General features: G+C 45.3%; 1 protein-coding gene across 3 annotated transcripts in view; it reads left to right on the top strand.

Annotated features, from left to right (window-relative positions):
* The window catches only part of LOC149332145 (uncharacterized), a 105646-nt gene that overhangs the window by 760 nt on the left and 78766 nt on the right, over positions 1 to 26120 (top strand). The window lies entirely within an intron of this gene.

Genomic DNA, 26120 nt, shown 5'->3' with positions numbered 1-26120 from the left:
TTTGCAGTTTGATTCTTTCTGTAGATACGGCTTCAAATATCAGTCCTGCAGCTTGTGGACTACGCTACATCCCGTTTATATCTACATTAAAAAAAAAGCAGTTTTCACTATTTATACAGTTCAAAGTAGTCAATTTGCAGTATTGCTCTGTAATTTGTGATTCAGCCGTTGATTTACTGCACATTTGCATAACTGTACTGTTGGCTAGAAAAGTACATGTCTTTAGCAAAAATGTATATGAAATTGTAGACTCAAGATTCGCCGTCCTAAACCAGCTGACTTCTGTTAGCGCATTCATCGTACCTAACGTTCGTACTCTATTGAAACGTTTTTAACCTACAGGTTCTATCACACTCAATTTCTTTCTGCGTAACTGCCTGTATTATGATATGTAGTCTATAATCAACTTAGGGCTGTGAGACCACTCTTTTTTTTTCAAACACAATACTGTAGAATCGCTTATGAAGTAAACTGGTAACAATTGCAAAAGTGGTTCAACCCTGCGGCATGATTCTCGTTCTCCAAATTGACGAACGCAAACGGTGTTCAAATATAAGTGTCCATTCAGCCTATTTTTCTTTCTTCCCCTGTCGCTCCTCGTAACGTCTTCATTTTTGTTCTACGAAGCTCACATCGAGCTGCTCTAACATTTTCGTGGGCGGCGGACGACCTAGTTGGTGGAGGTTCGACTGCTGGTTCGTATCGACCACAACGGGAGGTATAACGTGCTCAGAAGTCTGAACACGCAGACATTGCTTCTTCTTTTTTTTTTTTGTTCAAATTTGTCCGCCAAGGCCGTGCAATAGAACTCGCAACATGAGAAGCTTGACAGCACGAGGCGATAACGGCTGTGCCCGCACGACGGGGGAATCGCTTTTACAACTACCCGAGCTACAACGCATTTTCTTTCATGCTTCCTAAAGCATTGTTGCTTTCGTCGCCATCACTGCAGTTAGTATATGTCATCGAATGTAATCGTCAGCAATGCCGGCTATATTTAAGTAATCGACACCGGCATTCAGGTATCGGTAAGTTCGTTTTGTGAGCATCGGGACAACACTGCACACTCGTCCACATTCGGGCTTCATGGGTGAGATTGAAGCCCTGGAGTGCAACTGCGCATGCGCAGAAACGATTCACCGTCGCCCTTGCTTCTATACTTGCTTCGAAGCTCATCACCTGACACTGCGGGTTGCTTTGAGCCTGCCGGACTATTGACGGCTCTCTTCGACGCATACCCTGGAACTTCGGGCCTCATCAGTAAATGGGACAAAGGTGTGCCACTTCTGCCAAGGTTCCTGAGATACACGTCCAGGAGACCACTGACAGGCTGCTTCTCAGGCCTACATGCATCGTTCTTAGTGCGCGTTATATCGTTTCTCTGCTTATACTCCTCCTTAATTTCTTTCCTTCTTTCTCTCCTTACTTCTTTCTTCCTTTATTTCTTTCCTTCTGCCTCTGCTTCTGTCTGTACTTCTTTCTTTCTTCCTTTATTTCTTTCCTTCTGTCTTTGCTTCTGTCTGAGCTTCTTTCTTTCTTTCTTCCTTTATTTCTTTCCTTCTTTATTTCCTTCTGTCTTTGCTTCTTTCTTTCTTTCCTTCTGTCTTTCTTTCTTCCTTTCTTTCTTTCTTTCCTTCTGTCTTTCTTCCTGTCTTTCTGTCTTTCTTCCTGTCTTTCTTTCTTTCCTTCTGTCTTTCTTTCTGTCTTTCTTTCTTTCTCTTTCCTTCTTTCTTTCTTTCCTTCTTTCTTTCTTTCCTTCTTTCTTTGCTTCTTTCTCTCTTTCTTCTTTTGTTTGTTTCTTCCTTTCTTTCTCTCTTTCTCCACAGGTAGTGAAACGGATCTCGTCCGCTTTCGCCTGCTTTAGCGGACCTGCCTGCCTTTCTGTTGCCTACAGAGAGCGATACAGTTATCGCGCCTTTCCTTTCTTCATAACTTCTTCCCCTCTTCGTCCTCTCCACCCAACTCACCTGCCGCCTTACCTTCGTTTCTTCTCTCTACCTCTCTCTCTGCAACCTTAAATTACATTTCCAACTTCCTTTTACGGCGGCGGTCGTGTTTTGATGGGGGCCGAACAGTAAAAGCAGCCTTGTGCTGTGCGATTTCATTACACGCTACAGATCCCCGGGTGCTCGAAATTATTCCGAAGCCCCCCACAATGGCTCCTTTTTTTCTCTCTCTCTTCTTTCACTCTCACTTTCCTTCCTTCCATCAAGGCAAGGTGGAAATGTCCACGGAGAAGTGAGACGTTACTGCGCCATTACCTTTCCTCGAAACTAACTGTTTTCGCTTTTTTGGCTTCTTTTTAGCAGGGCAGTTGTATGAAGAACATTCCACGCGTTTTACGGCACTCGTTGCTCGTAGGCGGTAGAACGAAAATTCCGCCCCTCCCACCGTACGCACAGATAAACACACAAAAAAAAAACAGTACATGAAAGCACACACACTAGCCATTAAACGCCCTCGCAGCAGCAGGCTTGTTATGTGTAGCTTATTCTTCTGTGCAGAAAGCTTATTTAAAAGACATTGGACATCTTGATAAGCTTTAAACTCACTTGCACGTCACCTTCATGCAACCCAACACGGCTAGGGAATTCTGTGACACGGGATACGTGTCCGGACTTAACCTTCACTCGCAACATACGACACGCAGACTGGCTCAACACCGAGGAGACCCTCGGTAGCGACCACTGCATCCTTAACACTACACTACGCACACGACCCCTCAAGCGTGCCAGAACACAAGCCCGTATCCCAGATTGGACGAAATTCAGGCAAAATTTTCACACACTTGATAATACACCCATTTCGGAGCAAGGATACCAGGCATGGTCCCAACAGCTGCTGACACACCTTTGCTCGCATGAAACTCAGATCCAGCTCTCAGAGGCGGTCACGGACGTGGATAACCACCTTCTACACCTCTGGGAAGCCCGTCGCAGCCTCGTCCGCCGTTGGCGACGCCAGAAACACAATAGAAAGCTTAAAGCTCGAATTGCCGAGCTTACCCAGAAAGCGGCAGAGTACGCGGCCCAACTCGCCGACTCCAACTGGGTGGATAGATGTAACACGGCCGCGCGACAAATGTCCAGCCGCAACACGTGGCGTCTCTTTCGAGCCCTAATCGACCCAACCCAAACACGAACAGAAACACAAAAACATTTGCAGCGAGCCATGCATGCTTTCCCTGGCAACACAACTCAACTGGCACAGAAACTTCGGGACCAGTATCTGTGTACAGCCCAAGACGCCCGTGGATCTGCGTACTCTTATGCAGGCAAGGAAAACACGGAGCTGGATCAACCTTTCCAGCTCCATGATCTGCGGGCGGCCCTCGCCAAAATGAAACGGGGCACTGCGCCAGGGAGGGATAAGGTCACCGTCAAGCTTTTGACGAACCTGCCCGACTTGGCATACCAGTCCCTCCTCGCCTACATCAATGCAATTTGGCGCGGGGACACCCCCCTTCCAATTGACTGGAAAACGGCTCTGGTCACTTTCATCCCTAAAACAGGCAAACCAGTTGACACAGATAACCTCCGCCCCATCTCTCTCACCTCTTGTGTGGGCAAACTCATGGAGACGATGGTGCGGGATCGGTTATCTGCATATCTTGAACACAAACATGTATTTGCGAGCACCATGTTCGGATTCCGCCCACACAGATCCGCACAGGATGTCCTCCTGCAACTTAATCGGGAAGTCCTTGACCCCCTCGAATGCCCCCATAATGACCGGTAGTACCCGCCTTGGATCTCAAAGGGGCATTTGACAATGTAACACACGAGATCATACTCACTAACCTAAGTCAGACCGACTGTGGCCTCAACACATTCAGATACATATGCCAATTTTTAATGGATCGTCAATCCTACATCCGCATCCAAGATAGAGAGCATGGTCCTTACCTACTCGGCACGCGGGGAACCCCCCAAGGGGCGGTACTTTCCCCGCTGCTCTTCAATCTGGCTGTGATGCACCTGCCGGCACAACTGGATGGTGTCGCCGGCGTGCAGCACGCCCTGTACGCCGATGACATAACCATATGGGCCACGCAGGTCAGCACAGGAGACATTGAAGCCAGCCTGCAAACAGCGGCGACGATAGTAGACCGCTACGCCCGCCGCTGCGGTCTTCAATGTTCCCCTCAAAAATCGGAATTTGTGCACCTGCGCCCCTCACAGAAGTGCGCAACTAAAATCTCTCTTTCTCTTGAGAGCGGTCCCATACGCGAAAGTGACGAGATACGGGTACTAGGACTCTACATCCACAAACACAGACGGCCAGACACTACAATGGCCAAACTCCGAAAGGTGGGGGACCAGGTGGGCCGTATGGTCCGCCGGGTTTCCAACAAACGCGGGGGGTTACGAAGTAAGGATGCCTTGCGGCTGGCAAACGCCTTTGTAACCAGTCGAATTCTCTATTCGACTCCTTATCTCCACCTACGGAAACAAGAGGAGGATGCGCTTGAGGTCATCCTTCGCAAAATTATTAAGCGTGCCCTTGACCTCCCCATCACTACTTCAAACAGCCGGCTTATGGCTCTTGGGGTGGTGAATACTTTCCGGGAGCTCCGGGAGGCGCACCTTACAAACCAGTACACGCGCTTGTCGCTAACGGAGTCGGGTCGCCGCCTTCTTGCTCGACTCCATATCCAACACACCCCTCCAATGGAAGACAGGTTTCGCATCCCAGAACTGTGGAGACGTGCCCTCCACGTGCGGCCTCTTCCAGCAAACATGTCACACGAAGACCATAATGGTCGGCGCCTGGCACGAGCGGAAGCGCTAGCCCGATATTATGGCAACAAAACAGGTGTATACTACGTGGACGCCTCCGGTCCTCACCACGGGGGATGGTACACGGCCGCGGTAGTTCACAACAGCAACACAGTTAACGGCCTCACCTTCAGAGCCAGAAGTGCAACACTAGCAGAAGAGGTCGCGATTGCTCTCGCGGCCTCACATTCCGATTCAAAATACATAATCACCGACTCGCGAGGGGCCTGTCGGAACGTCGAACAAGGCTGCACTCCTTTCCTAGCCTATCGAATATACCAAAATTGCATACGGGATACGGACCCCGCACACCGTTACCTCATATGGGCCCCTGCTCATCAGGGTTTGGCAGGAAACGAGGCAGCAGACGCAGCCGCCCGCGCGCTCTCTCACCGGGCTGTTTTCTCCTCCCCACCCGATCAGGAACCCGATTTTAATCCGGTGTATACATTCAAAGAAATTACAGCCTACTATCAAAACAGTCATCGCCTTTACCCAAGCCCATGTAAAGGCCTCAAGAAGGCGGATGAGCGGCTCCTTCTCCGCCTTCTCACCAATACATTACTGTGCCCGGCAGCACTAAAGCATTTTGACCCCTCCTGTAACGGCAGCTGCCCGCACTGTAGTGCGGTGTCTTCTGACACCTATCACATGGTGTGGGCCTGCCCCTCCAACCCGGCTATTCCCCCCATCCCCAACCCAACCCGGGAGGACTGGGAGGCGACCCTGCTCGGCTGCCACGACTTACAGGCCCAACAAGCCTTAGTCGGGCGCGCCCGGGCGGCGGCCACCGCCACTGGGGTCCCATACTAGGGACCTCCACCTAGTGTTTGTAAGGATCGCTCCCTTACGGGCTGATCCAAGCATACCTCCTGTCCTTTCTTAATAAATGTTTTCACCACCACCACCACCACCTTCATGCATTCTTCATGCAGTGAACTTCGTCAGCCCATTTGACGGACTATGCACTCCATCGCTCCATAGGTTACATCAATTCTCGCCATTGCATCCTTAGTACCCATTTTTAAGCGATTTTTAAGCGCCGGCTAAATTCTCTGCTCTTCATTAAAGAGTCTCTCTCTCTCTCTCTCTCTCTCAGAAAGCTTGGTCTATGCGTTTTCTAGGCCGGCGTGTCATAGTGGCTCTTATCCTCTGTGTGCATTTCGTCCTGCTCGTCCGCCGAACTAACTAACCGATCGCAAAAACACCATGAGCACGTCGTCTCTTGAGCCATTCACAAATGACGGAGAAATCAAAACGTAAATACAATCGATGTATTATTGTGTCCATGATGGATAAGTATCTGCTGCGACATTAAACCACTGTTGCGTCTAAAGATCACAGAATGAACATTCGTATCATTTGCGGCATGGACTTGATTTTAGGCTCCACAGCACAAGCTGTGGCCGAGGAGAGACGGCGACAAGATCGAACTGGCGAAAGAGGGGACTAACGAAATGTTCTACAACAAGCAACTCTGGCGATAGACGAAGAACGGCGTTTAAAATGTTAAACATAACGTAACATCTGTGGTAATATCCCTTGCTTGCCATGCAAAGGCTTCCGCTACAGAGACAAGGTCGTTTACGTTCAAGTTATGCTTAGAAGTTTTATGATATGTCCATTCTTCTCTCCCTAACCTTGCGTGTGGCTAGTATAGCATTGGTTTTCATACTGGTCCTTTTATTGGTGCCTAATTACTATTCACTGGGTTGATCTGTTGCCTTCATTTCTGGTGGCTGTACGGCTGTACTATAGGCGTATACATTTACATTTCAAGACTCTTTTTCCCTCCTCCTTATTTTGTTTCGTCTTGGCGTGGTTCAGGTTTGATTGGGGAATAGTGTAATGGGAAAGTGAAGGCACACTAATTATCTCACTCAGAGTACACAGCGGAGTTATGCCATTAGTGAAGGGACACAATTCAAACAGTTGCTACCTCTTCCCCCTTTCTCATAACCTCTCCTCCTCCATCAGCGCTGTCTCTCCCGTACACACACACACACACGCACACACACGCACACGCACACACACACACACAAAGAAAGAAAGAAAGATGCGCGGCAGCGTTCCTTCTTTTGCTAACAAGGGCAAGAAGGATGATGTCACGTGCATCAACGATCCGTGAAGTGGTCACGAAACCCCTAGCAAGAGGATCGTTTCGCAGTCCTCGATGGCAGTGAAATCCTTCCTTTTATATATCCAACACAGGAACCGCCCGACAGCGTTATAACCTTTCAAACGACCTGCCAATTTATCAAACCGTTCACGACTGAAATGATTGCTTTCGATTCGGTTCTCCATCGATCGACGTATTCTTATCTCCAGACGTTCTTGCCTTCCTGCTCTGACGGAGCTCTCTTTCGTACTTAACACAGACCCACGACACGGGCTTACAAAGACGGAATAAAGGAGCACGTCGGGGCGATAAGCCGAGTAAACTCTGAAGAATATCGACTGCGCCTGGGCACACTCATTTGCATGTACCCGGTGCTGTGATTAGGGGAGCAATCAATGTAACTTCCGCTTCCTTATCCCCGAACCCCCTCTTCACCTTTCCGAGCCGCTCTTACGGTCAGGCCAGACGCGGTTAATGAGTTGACCTAATCGATTTTTCTTCGGGTTTCTTTAAATATAACATTTAGAATTTTTCCTTGCTTAGCCGTTCCAGCTTAGCGAATCTCGTTTGATACAAACCCCACTGGAAACTTCCTTCGAAAGCGCCTTCTCTACTGAGAATAAAGTTGCTTTATTTTCTTCCGGCCCGTGCTAATTGTGAATGCGACAAATTACAGCGGTGCGGCCATGTTAGTAGCACGGCTTTTTTTTTTTTTTTCATTTTCCCGCCGAGTATTCTCAACTTCTTTGGTAATAAATTATCTCAAGCGTGGCGCCAGCCGGGAAAGAAGCGCATAATTCTTCTTAGACTAGATAGGGCTTTCAAGAAGTAAGGCTACTGTAAAGACTTATTCTCTTGAGCTTTGAAGCCGCACGCAACGACGACGATGTGACGAAGCACATAGAATAGCGAACTCGTTATTTTGCGACATTTAGTTCGATGAGTCACGTCAAAATTACAGGCACATGGAGGTTTTGTAGCTTCGTGCATTTGGGTCACCTGTGGGGCAGAAACATGGCTGCTAACGAAATGGGTTTAACTTACATTGAGAACAACGCAGCAACCTATGGAAAGAAAAATGATAGGTGTAACCTTAGGGGATAGGAAGAGGACAGAGTGGGTACAGGAACAAACGCGGCTTAATGATATCCTAGTCGAAATTAAGAAGGACAAATGGGCATGGGGAGAGCATATAATGGGAAAGCAAGATAACCGCTGGTCGCTAAGGGCAACGGAGTGGATTCCAAGAGAAGGCAAGCGTAGCAGGGGGCGGCAGAAAGTTAGGTGGGCGGATGAGATTAAGAAGTTTGCGGGGATACGGTGGCCGCAACCGGCACAGGACAGGGTTAATTGGAGAGACATGGGAGAGGCCTTTGCCCTGCAGTGGGTGTAGTCAGGCTGATGGTGATGGTGCATATTTTGCAAGAAGCTTATGAGCTGAGTTTTCCACTTCTCAGCAAAAACTTACCGTGCCCTTTACGAAATGTTTCAAGAGATGTAATGTTTATATTCTAACTACGGAAAAATTTTTCCAGTGAAGTTTGTCGCCCGAATTATAAACAAGCTAACAAGTGCTATTCATTCAGAGTGTACAGTTGCTAAGTTTCGAAGAAAACCAATTTGAACAATGTCCGATAAGGATACGTTGTGAAAAGAAAGGTATAACGCAGACCAAAAGGGAGTTGGCAAAAGATGTAAAGGACGTTTCGGCTTCCGTACGGAAGCCTTGTTTACTTCGTGGGGAGCAACAAGGCTTGTTCACGGAACACGAACCGTGATTTACATCATTTTCCAACTCCCTTTTGGTCGGCGTTATTCCTTTCTTTTCACACATGAATATACTACTCGACCAGAGGAGATTTCGTCAAACCTTAGGTTTCATAAGGATACATTAATAAAGCTCGCCATTCAGAAAAGAAGTTCTCGTTGAGAGACTAGAGCCGAGCCTCCAGAGCCGCCAAAGCACATGCTACTCCTCGAGCAACGAGGATAACAAACTGAATTAAAAGGAGAAATTCATCGCATTTACCAAAAAATAATCGTTGCCCAGGTTCGGGATTCATACGCATAGCAGTGGCTCAGCGACTGGAGAACTCCCGTTGCTTAATGAGAGACCGTGAGTTCGATTATGTACACAGGTCTGCATGTCCTTGGGAGAGTCGAGTGCGTGTGAATCTGCATACAGCTTTGCATTGCGGGCCTACGTGGTTGGATCAATAATGCGCCGGGACTTAACCGCGGAGCCCAACCTCGTCTGGTCTTTCGATTGGTTTTGCTTCGCGGTCAAAGAGGCGATGGTACAAACGTATCAGGTATGTTTGGAACCTCACAACCACGTCCAGTGCAAGAAAATGTGCTCTCTAGCTCTGTACACTTTTCTATAAAATACTTAATTTGGCATATTTAAGACAGTCAGATGGGCGTTCGCTTACTGTTTGTGATTTCTCATATAAAGGAGCATTTACGCAGGTTTCGCGCATTTTCGATGCGAAGGCAAAAACGGCGCGAGGGCGGAGGTAATTAACGGAACAGGGAGGCTAATTAACGAAACAGAGTTACTCATTAGGCTTTGTGAAAACCCACTAGAAGGTACTTTCCTCTGCGTTTAATCGCACAGTTCAAGTCTTTTATTCCTTGTTAAGTTTCTAAACATATTTTCGGATACGTTCGCAGCCCAAAGGAAATACGCTGTGAGACCACTTGGAACACACGGTGCCACAGAAACAGTAGCGCTGGTTCGCTACGAGAAGCGTAGATCCAAACTTTAGTGTTCAGAACCGCTGTAGGTAATTAAGGGAAAAAAATAAACTATGAAAGTACTCGTCCCAGCGTTTCAAGTAAAGTGGTTTGATATACCTTCAGAACATTTTTTGCTAACTGTGCGCACAGATTACGTTCTAACAGTTTAATCGCGTCATAACGAAGTTGCAGAAGCCGAGCGCTTACATCGTTATAGCCGCAGTTTCATTATAGCTCGTGTTGACCGAGCCTCCAAGGGGAATCGTCATGCCTTCGTTATTTACAATATTTCGTTATAGACCATTTCGTTATAATAAGGTTCAACTGTACTTGAAGGCAAAGGGCTATATTGCAAAACGCTTCGTCATCGAGGTATAAAGCAACAAAATGTTATTGGATCAAGTGTTCTGAAAATACAGCGCAAAATCCTGCAAGAGTGAAACATATTTGGTGAATGATGCTCTGAGCAAAGATAAAGCGGAATAGGCAACTCGGCTAGGTTGTTCTAGCAAGTAGATTCACTGGTGAGCCTTGTCTGGTCATCGTCCCTGCTAACCAACAGCGCGAATGCTTCCGCCTTTTCCCCACTAGTAAACACGTGCTTTACGCAGGAATAGCGCGCAATCTCCTGCTGGCGCGAACCCTTCCACCAGTCCAGGCAATGAAAGCTAATCGAGCCACTTTATCTATCCTCCTCCGGCTAACGACGTCCGGGCAACGTCCCGACTATATCCTGATTCGGGGCGCATATGTCCCAAATGCGTCCGGATAATGTCCAGTCCGTGTAGCTTTCGCGAGGCCGTGTGTCTAGCCAATCCTCGCATGTGCCACCGACGTCCGAAAAAAAAAAAAGCAAAGAGCAAAGAAATGGTGAAATGAGGGATTGAGGGTAAACCGAAATGGATGCAGCTGTCTAACGTGTATCAGTCTAGTAGCAGTATATAGTGTGTAGCGTTTCGGACTACTACATACGATCTCAGAGCCGGAAGAGGGCGCGACTGTATAAAGCTGCTACATGGAAAGAACCATTACCGTTATTAAACATAGAGGGGGGAGCCACTGGGTTACTGGAACAAGAAAATAAGTTCAAGCATAAAGAAAACTGAAAATAAAAAAGAAACCATGTAGAGAGATAACGTTCCCTGGAGAGATCAATTGTGCGGCACGCGTTGGTTTGAGCTGGGTCACCGGTCACGTGACATCGATGGAAAGGAAGCGTGCCAGGCGACCATCGATTTCAGACTGCGACCGCGGTCGAATTGAAGCCCTCCCTCGGTCGAGCAAAGGACACTTTCGGTTATGCGGAAAAACGCGGCGGGAAGTTCGGGTGCTGTTTGTTTCTTTTGTAACTTTATTTTTGTTCATTCACGTGCCGACGGGTTGGTTGGAGTTGGGTATAGAGTCAGCATGAACGATTGCATTTTGCTACTTCATTATTAACAGCGTACGAGCGAACGCCCACCCAGTTACTGTAGAGAAGCTCACGGCACAGATTGCAGAGAGGTTGTTGCGGGGTCAGAGCAAGATGCATACAGGCTGTTCGAAATTACGCTTTCTAGATTTTTTAAAAAAACAACACACGACAAACAGAACACAAAAACTGCTTTCGCATGGAGGTTAACCGACCAGGCGGACACAAAGTGAAAGGACAAATGTCGTCGTCGATTTCCTAACTGTAATAGAGTACTGAACTTCTTAGGCTCTGCATCTAGTGTACATGCTTAATTTGAAACTTAAAGGAGGTCGCATTCATAGACTATTCGATTCGGTATGATTCTGCTACCACGCGCATGTTTTGAGATGATCCCAGTGGGCACTGAACCTCCCTTGGACGTCCCACAAATGTCCTAAACGTCCACAAGATGTCAAAGGGAGCTCCAGTACCCATTGGGATATTCGACTCCAAAGTTTAAAGTCAATCTGCATAATTGCGCATGCAAGCCGGTGACGATCAGTGCGACACTCGTAGTTTGGCAAAGCTTTTATTTGGTGTTTCGTGTGCCTACGCCGTTGAACAAGAGGTGACACTGCTGTGGGTTTACCTTAAACGTTCGGCTAGCGAAATAAAAGTAACGCCTTACGATACAGCTTCGTAACAGTAGGTTGGTTGTCGCGCCGATAACTACCAGGTCAAACGCGCAATTAGTGGCATGGTGGTAAAACCTAGGAGGGGGGGGGGGGGGGGGGAGTTGGGGGGGGGGTGAGAATTCGACAAACTGGTGTACTTAAAGCAACCTCCTGTATGCATGTTTCAATATAAATATGCACACTACCTGCATTTGTCTCTCAGTTTGCCTTCGCCTGCTTTCATAACCAGCTGCATGAGAAAACAGGATTCGTGTAGTGTTCGTCGTTTTGTTTGGTTACTGGTTTATTGGGGTTTAACGTCCCAAAGCAACTCAGGCTATGAGGGACGCCGTAGTGAAGGGCTCCGGAAATTTAGACCACCTGGGGTTCTTTAACGTGCACTGACATCGCACTGTACACCGGCCTCTAGAATTTCTCCTTCATCGAAATTCAGCCACCGCGACACAGATTTCATTGTTTAAAAAAAAGATTCCATGACTAATTCTGGATGTCATGTAGTTTAAGAAACAACTAATTTGAAGCAAACCACCCCAAAGGCAATAGTAATTTTCTGTTCTCATAAAAGGCCAAGAAAAACGGATGCGACACAATGCAGCTCCTCACAGATCTTGGTAAAGGCAAATGAAAACATTTGATCCAAATGATAAGTAGACTCACATTGGAAGAAGGACTACCATGGTCTGTTAAAAGATCCTACACAATATTGCCTGAATATGTTAATAAAAAAAGTAAACAAGCAGCTCTATACATTTCCAACCCCACCTCTCGAAGATCTCTCTCTCTCTCCCTCTCTTTCTCTTTGCGACATTGGTCGTTGATTCGTTTGCACCCAGTGCTGAAGAAATTCTCAGACACTGCAGCCGCTTTTTGGGCAGGCCATATACCTGGGATGTTGGCTCACCAGGTGACGGTGAGCAGGTTGATGCCAGATCCAGATTTTTTTTTTTTTTTTGAATATCAGATGTATTTTGCCGGATGCCAGTTGAAGGGGATACTGAATTAAGTTCATCGACTGGCTTTTATAAAGGAAGAATAATGCAACGTATCATTGTAGTGTTTGTTCGTTCACGCTCAAGGCAGATGTCACGTTGTAGTGACGGCAGTCCAGCGGTCAGGAAGACGCCAGAAAGACTTGCAAACGAAGCTCTTTATTTGGGCTGACTTGCGCCCGCAAAAGAACTGAATCACTCGGTGGCGGCTTAAGCAACAAGCGTGCTCGCCAATCGTCGATCTACGAATGCCCGCTGCTCGCGGCATCGTTCAATTTAAAGCCGGCAAGGAAACTTCGAGATAACAGGTCGAGATCATCTAGAGTAATCTAGAAACAAGTAGATGCAGCTGTTCATGGCTGTGAAAAATCGAGATTAGTCCGGTCGCTTCTCGCGTCACAAACAAAAGTGATAACAGCCCTTTCCTGCAGCCTTGAGCGTGAACGAACAAACACTACAATGATACGTGGCAATACTCTTATCCCCCATAACCACGCCGGTCAAGCTGTTTTCGAAGCCACAACGAGTGGTCAAATGTGAGGCCTGTTCTTGGAGCTAGCTGTGCCCCCAAAAAAAAGAATAAAGGATTTAGCTTTACTTTCATCTTGATGTTGAAGTACTGACCGGAACAAGTGAGGAGCTGAACAGTGCGGGACATTCAGTAAGCCTGCCGAGTTAGAAAACAACCAAGTTCCTCGTCCCGTCCCTAATCACGCGACCATAATTGGCACAGTCTCAAGCGCGCCCACTAAATGTCCCACAATACGAATGGCGACTCAAATAAGATATCTACTGGATATCCAGTGGACATCCACCTGCATATGTTGTGCACACGACCACGAATGTGTGCGATGGAGTTTTCTCTTCTGACATATTACCCTTCTCTATTTTACACCTCTCCTTTACATTGTTGCCGACGAATCCACCAGGAAAGAAGGGAGCAGAGTCAATATTCCGGCCACCGCATGCAGCGTCGGTTCAGTAACAAAGCTTGACAGGTTGGACTGGAAGCAGGCAGATATTACATTAGCATTGCAACGTTCCAGGTCGGTATTGCCTGCGGGCGACGCGGACGCTGACTTATTACACGAGTTATTGGTGCCTGTTGTGTGTGTAAAACTCTTCCTTCCTCATCTTCTCAACTCTTTCTCCTATTCTGTAGTTTTTATACTTTGGCGGCTGCGTCGTTTTTTGGAAGACTGCCCTTGCAGTTTTAGAATCGTGCAATCAACAAGTCTTCAGGGATTGGTGGCGAGGGAACGCGAGCAGCTTTGTTATGCTTGAGCTCAACTAGGATGCGTGACTTGCTGCCCATATTTGTGTTGCTTCGTCAGAGAGGCTTCATCACGGCTTAGGAATCGCATCCGCCAAATGAAGCAGTTCTAGTTACGGCTTCAGCTTGCATTGTTTCATAAGTGTCTTCGTCATCGTATTCGTCGTAGCCATTGTTGTGAACACTCACATTCAGGCTTGAGTCCAGTGCCCCATAAATACATCTTACAATGATGGTTAACCATTGCTTCTTTATGTCAGCATCGAACCCATTATCTCACCAAATTTCCTAAGTTCTTTGCTCCATATCCCTGCCCGGACCACGTGTTCCTTCGCTCGGTATCAGCATTAACACTTTTACTACTCGCTGAGCTGTTTACAACGGCGCAGAGCATTTTTTTTTCTAGTTGCTCGATTGATCCTAACTCCATGGCGCCGTTTAACAGAAATTTCCTTCTTGAAATGTTTTGCACCTATTTCGCGATGCAATATATAATTGTGACTCTAGCTTACTGAATCAGCTCGAAATCTGCATTTCAAGAACACTAGCGAAGCACTAACGAGGTGGTACTTACTTTCCTGGCTTGCAGGTCAATATAGTAGAAGCGTAGGAGCGGCAATGGGTCCTCGTTAAATTTAAGAAACTTTATCGGAAGAAACTATTACCTCAAAATTACCTTTAACAGCTCTCGCGTCACTCAGGCGATCAAGTCATTGAGTTGTGGCGAGTTACAGGCAGCACAAGTGGGAAGTGATGTCACGCCAGAAGTGTATTCAATGTCGATCGTTGTCGAAACTTGGTACTTACATTTCGGTTTTCTTTTAATAAATTAAATAGAACAATGTACGAATTAGCTACTGGCTTTCTTCACATTTCCTGCGTTCTTCCTTTTTCTTCTTCATTCATCATTTCTTTTCGACCTCGTCGTAAAGTTTACAGACATAACACGAGCAGCGATCATTACGAAATCAATTCCAAAAATCAACGGGGTATAGCTTCCTTTTGAAAGTGCCAGCTATTTAAAAAAACTTTTCTCTCGCTCTTGAGCGCTACCTAAATAAACTGCAACTGAAAGACTCACGAAGCACAGAACATTGAAGATATTATACAGGCAAACAGTGTTTATACACACTGTTTCAATCTAGAGTCGAAGAAAAAGTACCCGGCCGAGTTGACTCAGTACGAGTACACCATCGTTTGAACACGAAATAACAAAAATGGACCGGAATAACTTTGTGCAAAACTGTATTACAACTTCCACTTCGTATCTGAAATTGAGGACGGGATTGGTTCGGGCTCAAAGGCGTGACTATGAGGCTCTCAGCAAACTCTGTTGCTTTTAATTCGGTCGAGATTGGAACCGGTTTTCCAAGAACTCACAGCCGAGGCTACACAAATGCTAAAAGCTTGAGCCATGGCGCGTTTCGAATGTGTCGCCAGTAAAGTTGAAAAAAAAGTGCATAAAATAAATTTTCAGTTCAAGTTTCTCAAATTGCCGCACCCTCGACGCGAAAGGGAGGAACTCCTCCATATTCAATTAACAGCCGCGGATGAAGTTCTTTTGTTGGGAGGCGCCGCGAAGACATGATTTATGGCGAAGACGTCCGGTTATCGCCTGGTGAACTTTGTTTTTAAATTTCTCCTCTTTCTCGCTACTTTTATTTTTCTGTTCGCACTGACTTGCCTTCTTGGCTGTTCAGAACCTTGTTTAGCTAGCCTGTCTTCGTTTTGAATTGCTGCCCGTTTTCTTGACTAAAGTGTCGGCTCAGAAAAAAGTAACTTCTTTCAATTCACGATGTAGAAACCCAGATCGAATTATCATGCCGGAACTAAAACTGCGCACAACTTTTGTGCGGCAACAGAGAATTCAACGAAACGACCTAAGCAGCTTCTCGTCGCCTCTCGCTTGTTGTTATTGCGGCATTCTGTATATATTTATTTGTTTATTAACGGGTCCATCTTTTTGGCCGTGGAACTTCGAGAAGAGTTGTAGTACCTAATTTTGCGCGCTCGTATCTGTAAAGGCCAAAAGGCGTGTATTTGCAAGCACGGACGCACATGAACTATATGAGCGTCAGAGGCTGTCCTTAGAGTGTGTACTTACCTCATAGGACATTTAATGAATTAATTTACGCAGATGCAATGATAAATACTGTAGAACTGAATGGTTTAATTATTGGTGAAAAGTAGGGTGACCCTAAATGAAGCTCTTGAAGCGATTCGGCGCTAATACTGGCATTCTTAGCAATCTTTAACTCATTACTACTGTCCGCAAGATAGTTCTGGGCACTTCAGTTGAAGCCAGATAATAATAGAAATAAGCATACTAGAAAACAAAACAAATGTACAAAATAATACAATAAATGAAAAGAAAAGCTATGATCCTGCCTACTGCCTATAAGAGTGAGGAAGATACTTCTGGGCACTTCAGTCCGTGCCAGATAATAATGGCAGTGTGCATACAAGGAAACAGATCAAATTTACAAAAGAATGCAATAACAGAAAATGTATTAACATACTACCTACTGCCTATAAGAGTGAGGATAAAGGGGCGTTCTTCTTTTCTAGAAAGCAAAAAAATGTGAAGCTATCAAAACTACGCGCTCGGCATCTTTAGAACAGCCACGTCTTGAGGAACGCCATTTCCGTCGTGTTACACCACAGCTGAAGAAAGAGTGCCCTCATCTTTTCACTTCCGCACTGGCTGTTTTCTTTTTAAAATCTTTCTTCTTTCTCTGCGCTCTTTCTGCTCACTAGTTCGGTCTATTTCTGTAACCGCCATATCCGTATTCGATGCCTTAGCTTATCTCTGTGTTTGCATTCTGCGCCCATTTCCCTTTATGCGTATTTTCTTCTTTCTTCTTTGCTTCTCTCCTTCTTTCTTTCTTTCTTCCATTCTTTCTCTCTTTCTTTCCTTCTTTTTTAACATCAGACTAACATCACCAAGATGGAAATGGTGCAAAGAAAAGCAGTTCGCTTCATATATAATAGCTTTGGACGTACATCAGTAACCGAACTACTAATGAAAGCAAACCTGCCACCATTAACGCAAAGAAACCGTGTATCAGGACTAAAATTCCTCTTTCAACTTATTAACGGTCATTATAAAACCGACCTCACGGGAATAATTAGTTTTTCATCTGGGTATTCTACAAGGCAGAGACACAGTCGCACAATAACCGCCTTTAGCACCCATAATAACTGTTTTAAGTATTCTTTCTTTTCCCGAACAGTAACTGAATGGAATCTACTAACCAATGATCAAATTTCAAAATCGTCACTGTCGGCATTTGTTTTAGGTATTGTTTAGAAACGTGTTGTCTTTAACTGTTTATACGCTCCATGGATCTAATTTGTATTATATGCTTTGTCTGTGCTATTGTTTTCATTATGTATTTATTGTATCCCACCCTGCTAAAATCCCCAGAGGGGATTGCAGTATTGATAAATAAAATAAAATAAATAAATTTTCTCTCTTGCTTTCTCGCTTGATTTTTTTTTTTTTTGATCCTCATCCTTTTGGATTTGTGAGTTAACTGACCTTGTTGACAGCTGCTCTAAATTCGGGGATTTGACAGAACAACCTGATGTCTGTCAGGTTTAGAAAGCGGGTGTGTGCTTTCTAAAAGCTCTCAGTCGCTCGTCCGGCAAAGGAGAGACGAAGAACGCAGACTGCGTATTTTATGGTTTTTGTCAAGAATCTTGTCTTCGGAACTTCTGAACACCCTCTCCTCCGCCGCTGCAGACGTGTACAAACAAGCCCTCGTTGCTGGAGAATACCTTGTGAACAAGCTTAGTTTTTTTGTTTCTGTTAAGCTCGGTATAAAAAAAAAAAATGTGTCTGCGATTGGAGAGCGTTCTGCGTTGTACAAGCGTTTAAGGAGTTTTTAAAGACTGCCGAAACTAGCCAAAGTGAGCTGACTTCAGATCCCAGTCAGTTTAGAAGAATATCGCAGTTGGACATTTTTATTTATTATGGAAGAGGAATTTTGTTAGGGCCGGTTTTCTAACGGCGCCTACATCGCCGCAGATTAGCAGCTGTGATATGCGCGGATTGAATTTAGAAAAGAGAATAGACGTTCGTGCAATACATGACATAGCGGTCATTTTTCAATAAATTCCGGGCAAATATTTATTTCTCGCTCAGTTAGTTATTTTAATATAGATGATTAAAGGTGAGAAACAGTAAACAAGAGGTGATTTGCATTCCGCCTGAAAATGGTAACCATAATTTTCTTGAAAGTGATCAGAACTAATCGAGCCGGTGATCAGCGGAGGGAACAAGAGAAAGGCCAATATGACATAATTGTGAATAAACGACGTTCAATCAGAAATACATTCTTTATTGGTAACAAACTGCGCAGCTATATGACTCTTCGAAAAGCTTACAGTCTCTTGCATGCCGCGGCAGAAGGTGAGTCGGTTATTGCAAATATCCTGTCCAACTGTACTTCTTTTCATGTCTTTCCCGTCGCAACGTTTGATATCTCCGAGAAGAATTTCGTCTTTCATGTTATTCACCTACGTCTTAGAATTTTTATTTTTATAAATTTTAGAAATTCTATGATGTCTAGAATTTCTTTTATTGAGGAGAAAAAAAAGGAAGCGTGGCACAAGTATTACACCTGAAAGCCGAGTTTTTTTTTTTTTTTAACCATTTTGGCTGTTGATTTCTTCGACTTTTTTTATCTCTCCTCACCATCCCACACCCTTGCGGCAAGGAATTTAACTAGCCATCACTACTGAAATTTTCCATATGGCGAGTCCCATAATTCCGTACGTTTCGATAAGAAATTTTTTGAATTCATATGGAGTCATATATTCATATATTTTTTGAATTAGAGCATATGGAGTCGGTATAGACCGACTCCATATGCGGGTACGGAAATTTGCGGACTCCATTCGACGTAATGCACAGCCTTTGTCCAAAGTGTACAGCCCAAGTGACCTGCTTCTGAGCCCTCCAGCGCTGCTCCTCTTGTATACTCAGGGACCCTAATCTCACAAAGGCAGGAGGCATTAAGACCACAGCCCTCCCAAGCTCAGGTGTGTCAAATGTGATTAAGAGCCCCGCCACACGGCTTGGAAACAAATCCCTTGGGCCGTATACTTTTGAAAAAGACTGTACACTGTATAAAAACCGTATAGAAATTATATAGAATTATTATAGATTCCTTACAGAAAAGATATTTATTGCCAAATATGCTACCATATCTTATGGACTTCCATACGTGCCATACGAGCGGCTCATATAGAACATTTCAGTAGGGATCGAACCGCTATGGTGGCTCGGTAGATATCGTGCTCGGCTGCAGACCCGAAATACGCGTGCCCGATCCCGGCTAGAGGCCTGCGTACTGTGTGATGTTAGTGCAGGTTAAAAACTCCGGGTGGTCGAAATTATCTGGAGCCTTCCTGGATGGCGTCCTTCATAATCTGAGCTGTTCTAAGACGCTAAATCCCAGAAACCAACTAGCCATCATTTTCTCACAGGCGCATACTCGCGCTGTTTGTCGCATCACAGAATTTCGTTAGAGGGGAGGAGATTCCGCAACTGCCAAAAGCTCCTTTTCTCGCGCGAAATTCTGTTCCCCTTGCAAACACATTTCCTGTCTATACGCCTGAAAGCATGCGCGGACTTAGCCCCAAACTGAAAGAGAGAAATATGTATATACATTCATCAGGCGGAAACGACGGTCGTCGCCGTAGCTCCAGGGCACGAGCGGCGATAATCTGCTTTATTTTTGCTGCTTCGTGTCCGAAATAAGCGCAGAGAAAGCAAAAAATAAAGAAATACGCAGTTTCCACCAGGGTACTCCCGGCTGACCTCGCGGAGTGGGCCTGCGTAATATAACGTCCGAGGGACCATGATGGGAGCTCGCATATGCAGACCCAGCGATATTGCCCAGGAAATCCTGAACAGTCAACGAAGAAACGATGACGAAGTGGAAATATGCGCGTAAGCGTGCGCCGTTTGAGCCTCTCTAGGAGCCCGTGCAGAGCGTTCGGTATATATGACGTGAAAAATAAAAAACACAGCAGTGAATTTCAATTTAGCGATGTCAGCGATATTTTGTGGACCATCGTCGGGCAGAAACGACGAAAACCATGCGCGTACGGTCAATATAGATAAGTATTTTCGCCCCTGTCGTACCACGTGTCAGTTATTCGAACAACTACCGTGTTTTTTTCTTTATTTCTTGTTGCGTATTTACCCCTCAGCAACTCAATGTAGCAGTTGGGTTTTGAGTGAAAGATTGCTGAAATACGAGCACCGAAGTATTGCGTTCTTGGCAAATGAAATGTCGACCACAGTTTGCTAGCAGAGAACTCACTCTTTGCGTGTATGGATTAATAAATTAAGCATTGCTGGAATGCTGGAATGGCCAATTTTTCTGTCGTTTTTCTCTGCTAAACCTGCACTATACAGTAATGAAAAAAAGTTATATGATGCAATAATCTAATATGGTTTCTCATAACAATCTCCTACAATTATCATTCAAATGCTGAATAAATATTAATCATTTCTCCAAAATCATACATTTGGCATGCAGATCTGATACAATATCACACAAATAGAATTACATGTGTATGAAGAAACTTGTATGAATTTATTGCATCGTACAACTTTTTTCAGCAGTTGTATACGCTTTTGTGCTCTATACAGCCTTCATAGCACATCACCCCATTCCACATATTTTTGTCCTACCTCCAAGTTCTAACTATCAAAGTACTGACGGGATGTTCGCTCTAATCCTAATTAGCACCTGCAGTGGGCAGAGAAGTCTGCCTTCTGTTGTAAACTACAGAAATCACGATTAACACTTTCCGCGTGGATTACATGATGCAACACACTTTAAATTGTAGTTTTTTTGCGTGGCTGACGCTGTTACGCATAAAATGTTTTAAACAGGGAGCGTATAACGCTTTGTCCATATTTCACGCCAAAGAAAACTGCGCGCACTGCATCTTTCTCCGCTGTCCAGTAATTAGGCGCCACTAAACCTGCGTTAAGCTAACTACCCCTGGGTTCTGTCATGCCAGCTGGGGCATGATTTCTGGCCCAGCATGCTACTGTGGCGAATTTACGTTGGAACCAAGTGCAAAAACGAAACTATAAAAACCGCCTTCTCTTCGCTCCCAATTTCCGAGACAATGTTCCACCGCTGTAGCACCCGTATGCTCGCGACAAGTGCTGCGCTACTTTTCCGACGTGTTTACAAAGTTTGTTTCCGAAGCACTGCCTGCGGGCGATGAATTACCGTCTGCGCGCCCACGCTTATTGCGCTCGCCAGCGTACAAATGGCAGCGAGGAAGGTTTCCGCGGGGCAGACATTCTGTGCTTGCAGTCCCTGAATTCCGTACATTGGAGTGCCTATGTTGGCGAAAGTCTGAACAACTCTGTGCGCCGAGAGTTGGGAGCAGTCCATTACATCCAGACATTTCCTTTCTCGTTTTCTTCCTGCGTTGGTGCTTTAAATTCCTGGTCTGTTCAAAATATATGCCGGATGATTCGTCGGATTACTGACATGAGTCTGGGACTGGGTACCCTCGCAGAGGTTGCGGCACAGCTGTCGGTGTCAATTTGTCAATAGTTCACTTTCGAAGTTCACTTTATTTCCAACCTACAAGTTGGGGGTCCCCCAGGCAAAAAGCTGTCACAGACAGCTCTCCTGGGCCCTGGGGGCCTACAGGCAGCATCACGCAGTGGACTTCACAGCACAAGAAAAAAAAAATATGAAGATGAAGCTTGTACCTAGAGCAAATGCAGTGTTTACACTTCCTGATGAGTTATACAATAATATTTAATTATAATATGTTTCATTTCAACACGTTTAAAAAAACAATACAAGCTAGCACATTATGATGTAAACAAAAGTTAATCGATTAAAAACAAATCAGTTTTCCGTCGGTCGAGTAGTGGTGTTAGTTCTATTAGTCAGTGTCATTAGTTTGGAACACAATAATATTCATTTCCTCATCAGAAAATTTGTTGATTCGGGTCTAAATGTGTTAAGCGGGGCAGTAAAATCAATGTGGGCTTTAAGTTTATTTTAACTGTGCCTCTTTTAACGCAACAGCCTTAAAGGCCCCATTCTTCAGAAAATCCAGTGTCGGCATTGTCAGCGTCGACGTTTTCGGCGTCGACGTTTTCGGCGTTGTAACCGAAAACTCACGAGCATGGCTCCGGCAGGTGGTCCCCAGAGAGCAACTTAGGATGCAGGTCACCTAGGTCATGTGACCTTACGGCGTCATCATAGCCTGCCCATCGGATAGTGAGAAAACTTCCCACCGTAGCAGGTGGCAGTTAAATTAATGATTGGTAGCTCGAGAAGAGCAACCTGGGCCGCACTAGGCCCCCGCTGGGAGCACCTGCCATCGCAGGGCAGTGGCGCATCTCTTAACCGCTGCACCACTGCGCCAGAAGGGGTATGAGGACTCCCAGGGATCTATGAATGTAAAGTGGAGAATTACGTATTTTATATATGGGCATTAACCCATTACGCGGTCGCGTCATAAGGTCCGCCTTAAGGCGGAGCTTATGTGTCCGCTCCATTTTTTTTCCTCGTGGGTCGGGTTCAATAGCCGCTATTCGTTTACAGATGCTTTAATCTCCGCTGTATTCTCATGAACTTCGCACCCCTGCCGCTTTCCCACTGATATCATAGTTTTCTTTTAAGCTCAAAATATTTCAGCTAACATTGGATTGCCCTTCGATCCCACTTTTCTCTATCCTGATCTTCGGACACCTATGGCCGATCCTCTTGTCTAGCTTCCTTCACTACATGCTCACTTTACTCGTTATTTGCAATATGGCCTGCTATCCGCTTCCTACTTCTTCCCATCTTTCCTTTTCCTAGGCAAAGCAGGCCCTCCTCTTTACCTAAAGTTCTCGAAATTTCCCCTTTTAACAATGACCGCGCCATAACCCTACCCTTTCCTAACGACAGGCAGCGCCTATTCAAGGGCATTGCTGAGTGAAGCCGCTTAGCTGGCAACATGGCACCGATATTCTTTTGATCGAGGAAAAGGTAGTCAAACTAGACATTTTAAAAGCGAAATATAAGGAAAAGAAATAAAATTGGCAGTGGCCTAGCTCGACTATGCCAGGATATACGTAGCGAAAGAGAGCGCAACGACGAGGAAAGCGGTGTGACGTCATACCAAACGGCGGCGAGGCGCGCGATGTGACGTCATGCCAGATGGCGCGGTGAGCGTGCGGCGTCCGCCAGCTGCGGCGGTTGCTAGGCAACGGCTCAAGGTCGGTCTCTGTGCCTCCTCGGAGCACCGCCACAGTGAAATCGCAAGTTCGTGGCCAATGTAGCTTTCGCTGCAAAAATTTAACAAGAGGGAAAACATAGGCTAGCTGACGTAAGCTGCCACCCGATACAAAAGGTAATGCCATTATCATGCATCAATCCATCCATCCATTCTTCCATCCATCCATGTCATTTGCACGAAAAAAAAAAACAATACGCACTACAGGTGGTATCGCGAACGGCTGCGAACGGCGGTGTTTTGAGAAAACAAGTTAACAATAGACCGGCTGCTACTTTCATCTCACATTTGGCGCGTTTCGAGCGTCCAAACAACGTTCGACGCGCCCGGCAGGGGAGAAATTTTTGGCAGCAGCAGCAGCTCCCTCAAACGGCGTGTTGGGAGAGTACAGCGCTCTCCCCCGCCCGCGGAAAATGGAAACCGATCTGTGCGACACTTTTCCAATAACTCTTCGTCGAAGGGAGCATTTCGCGCCCAGCACTGTGGTGCCGAAACGTGACACCGCTGCACTCTGTTTCGGTCGCGTGGTTTGAAAGGGAAGTTCGAAAGTTGGAAACGATTCTTACGCATAGGCGAACTGGCGACAGTTTGTGGAGGGGGAGGGGAGCGAATTGAGAGGGCGCAGTATCGTGATGAAAGCTCGTGACAATAAATTGTTAGTAGAATAAAGGCGGTAAATCAAATAGGTTATCGTCTGCAAAGACGTTTCACGAGAAATACATAAAGAATACGGAAAAGCCCGTCCGTCTGACTTCAAATATCTGTGCAGTATAAACAACAAAAAACTAACCTGCGCAGGATTTCAAGACTGCTTACCCTCTGTAGTATTTTTCAGGCTAAAATTAAGACAATAATTAAAGCGCTTACTGATTTTTGATTAGTTCTGCAAATTTGTCATCGGTTGCTGTCTCACGTCCCAATGCATTAACCGTTTTCTTTTCGTTTTTCCGTGTTTCTTGCTATGATACTGTTCGTGTTTTTACCTTGTTGTATTTTCTTTATGAACCAGGAAAATCGCTTGCAGCGTGAATAAAACAAATAGAAACTAGCTAATAGTAATTTATTATAACTCTCAGATGTGCAGCTAAATGGAAGCCGCTCATCAGGTGGGATAACCTCTAAACGCCAATATTGCTTTTCTCTACGGTATCTTTCTTTTTATTCAGACAAAAGCCAACATGTAGTTTGATTGTTTAAAGGCAGTTGAAACGCAACAGACTGCCTGACGATAAGACCGTACTCTGTCACATCGCCGTCACAAAGCATGGGCACTGGAAAACAGTGTTGTTTACTTGGTTTTGCTGAAAAAAATCAAGCAGAATTTGACAAAAGTATACTACATTTGACACAGACATACGTTCAGATTGATGGCATCACTAAGCTCATAAGACCAAATGACACTGTGCATGAAAGAGTGTAGCATGGATATTGAAAAAGGGTATGCTAAGCAGAACTGCGGACGCATCACTAGAGAGAAGGATTAGACATCAAGTGATTTATCTTTCTACTGTAATACTGTTTTTTTATTACCAAAATATTTTTATAATTGTGTACCATTTGTAGTCAATCAAGATATAGTGAGAACTCCGTAGAATATTTGTGGAAACAGGCCAATCTTACTGCTGGGCCTAGCGTTTTCAAGTGATATACTTACTCTTTTTGACTAACCGTGATAGCGGCAGTGATATTCTCTAACCGTAATTGCAAATTTAGTGGGCCAAGAGTCAAATCAAGGAACTACCTCACCCCCAGTTCAAGCGAGAAATATCTCATGGGGAGGCACGTATGGACACCATTTGTTTGGAGGGTATAAGCATAAAAATTGCATTTTGGAAATACATTTCATGCAGGTTCAGTGGATTAGCTACACCTTTGTTTATTATTTGTCTCTGAAGAGAGCCAGAATGATAAACCGCTTGGATTTTTAAAAGATTGACATAAAGGAGGTGGCACTGTCCTATAAAGCAAATTCATGCCGCAAGCCTAAGCTTACTTATTGAAGATAATAAAGGCGCAATCAGCAAACAATTTCTTCCTACTAATTTTACCTCGGATGGCGACTAGCGTTCATTCTGAGACGCACGCTGCTTTCGCTCTTAGTGGGTCTTCGAGTTCAAAACAAAACACGTGCTCTTAGCCCCCACATTTAGTGCCGTCATTTATCTCGTTGCACAAACAGACCTGCAGCCTTGAAACAAAGCATTGGGTCAGACACAAGGGTCGGTATATTTTTACGCCATGGCGCGTATTTGCGCAGTTACGAGAAAGACGACGATCGGCATTTACCAACCTCAACGTTTGACCACTTTTTGTGGTCAAATATAAAAAAAAGAACTCAGCTGGAACAGCCTGCATATTCTCGTGTAAAAGACTCGATGAAAAATCAATAGTATTCAATGCATTGTCAACAGACCTGTTCGGTCCCCTTCAGTGTCAGCGGACGTTTGTTTTGAGGAATGGAAATGTAGAAACAAACAAACAAGCAGACAGCAGCTGAATACAAGCGAACGAAAGTAAACAAGCGAAGGAATGGCGCACCCATACAAACCAATGAAACCAACCTTTATAAACCTAAAAGTAAAGGAGCAGCCATGGAGGCTGATATATTCTCCCACGCGTCTAACCAGGCAGAACAAACTGCGCCATACAACACTCCTAAGGCAGCAGTCTCAATAGGGACAGGATTCTTCCAGTGGTTCCTGTGCTGCTCGAAAAACGGATATTGCGCTTTCCAACTCCACCCTACCCGGAGAAGACAGAGGAAAAAAAGAAAGCAGGGAGGGGCGGATGAAGAAAGAGGCCACAGGGAAAGAAAGAAGGAGATAAAAGTAAAGAAAAAAAGGTTACGGAGCACA

The sequence above is a fragment of the Amblyomma mixtum genome, chromosome 8 (assembly GCF_055824585.1).
Source record: "Amblyomma mixtum isolate Tamu chromosome 8, ASM5582458v1, whole genome shotgun sequence".
Classification (NCBI taxonomy): Eukaryota; Metazoa; Arthropoda; class Arachnida; order Ixodida; family Ixodidae; genus Amblyomma; species Amblyomma mixtum.
The sequence above is the reverse complement of the archived record's forward strand: the minus strand, read 5'-3'. Positions and strand labels throughout refer to the sequence as shown.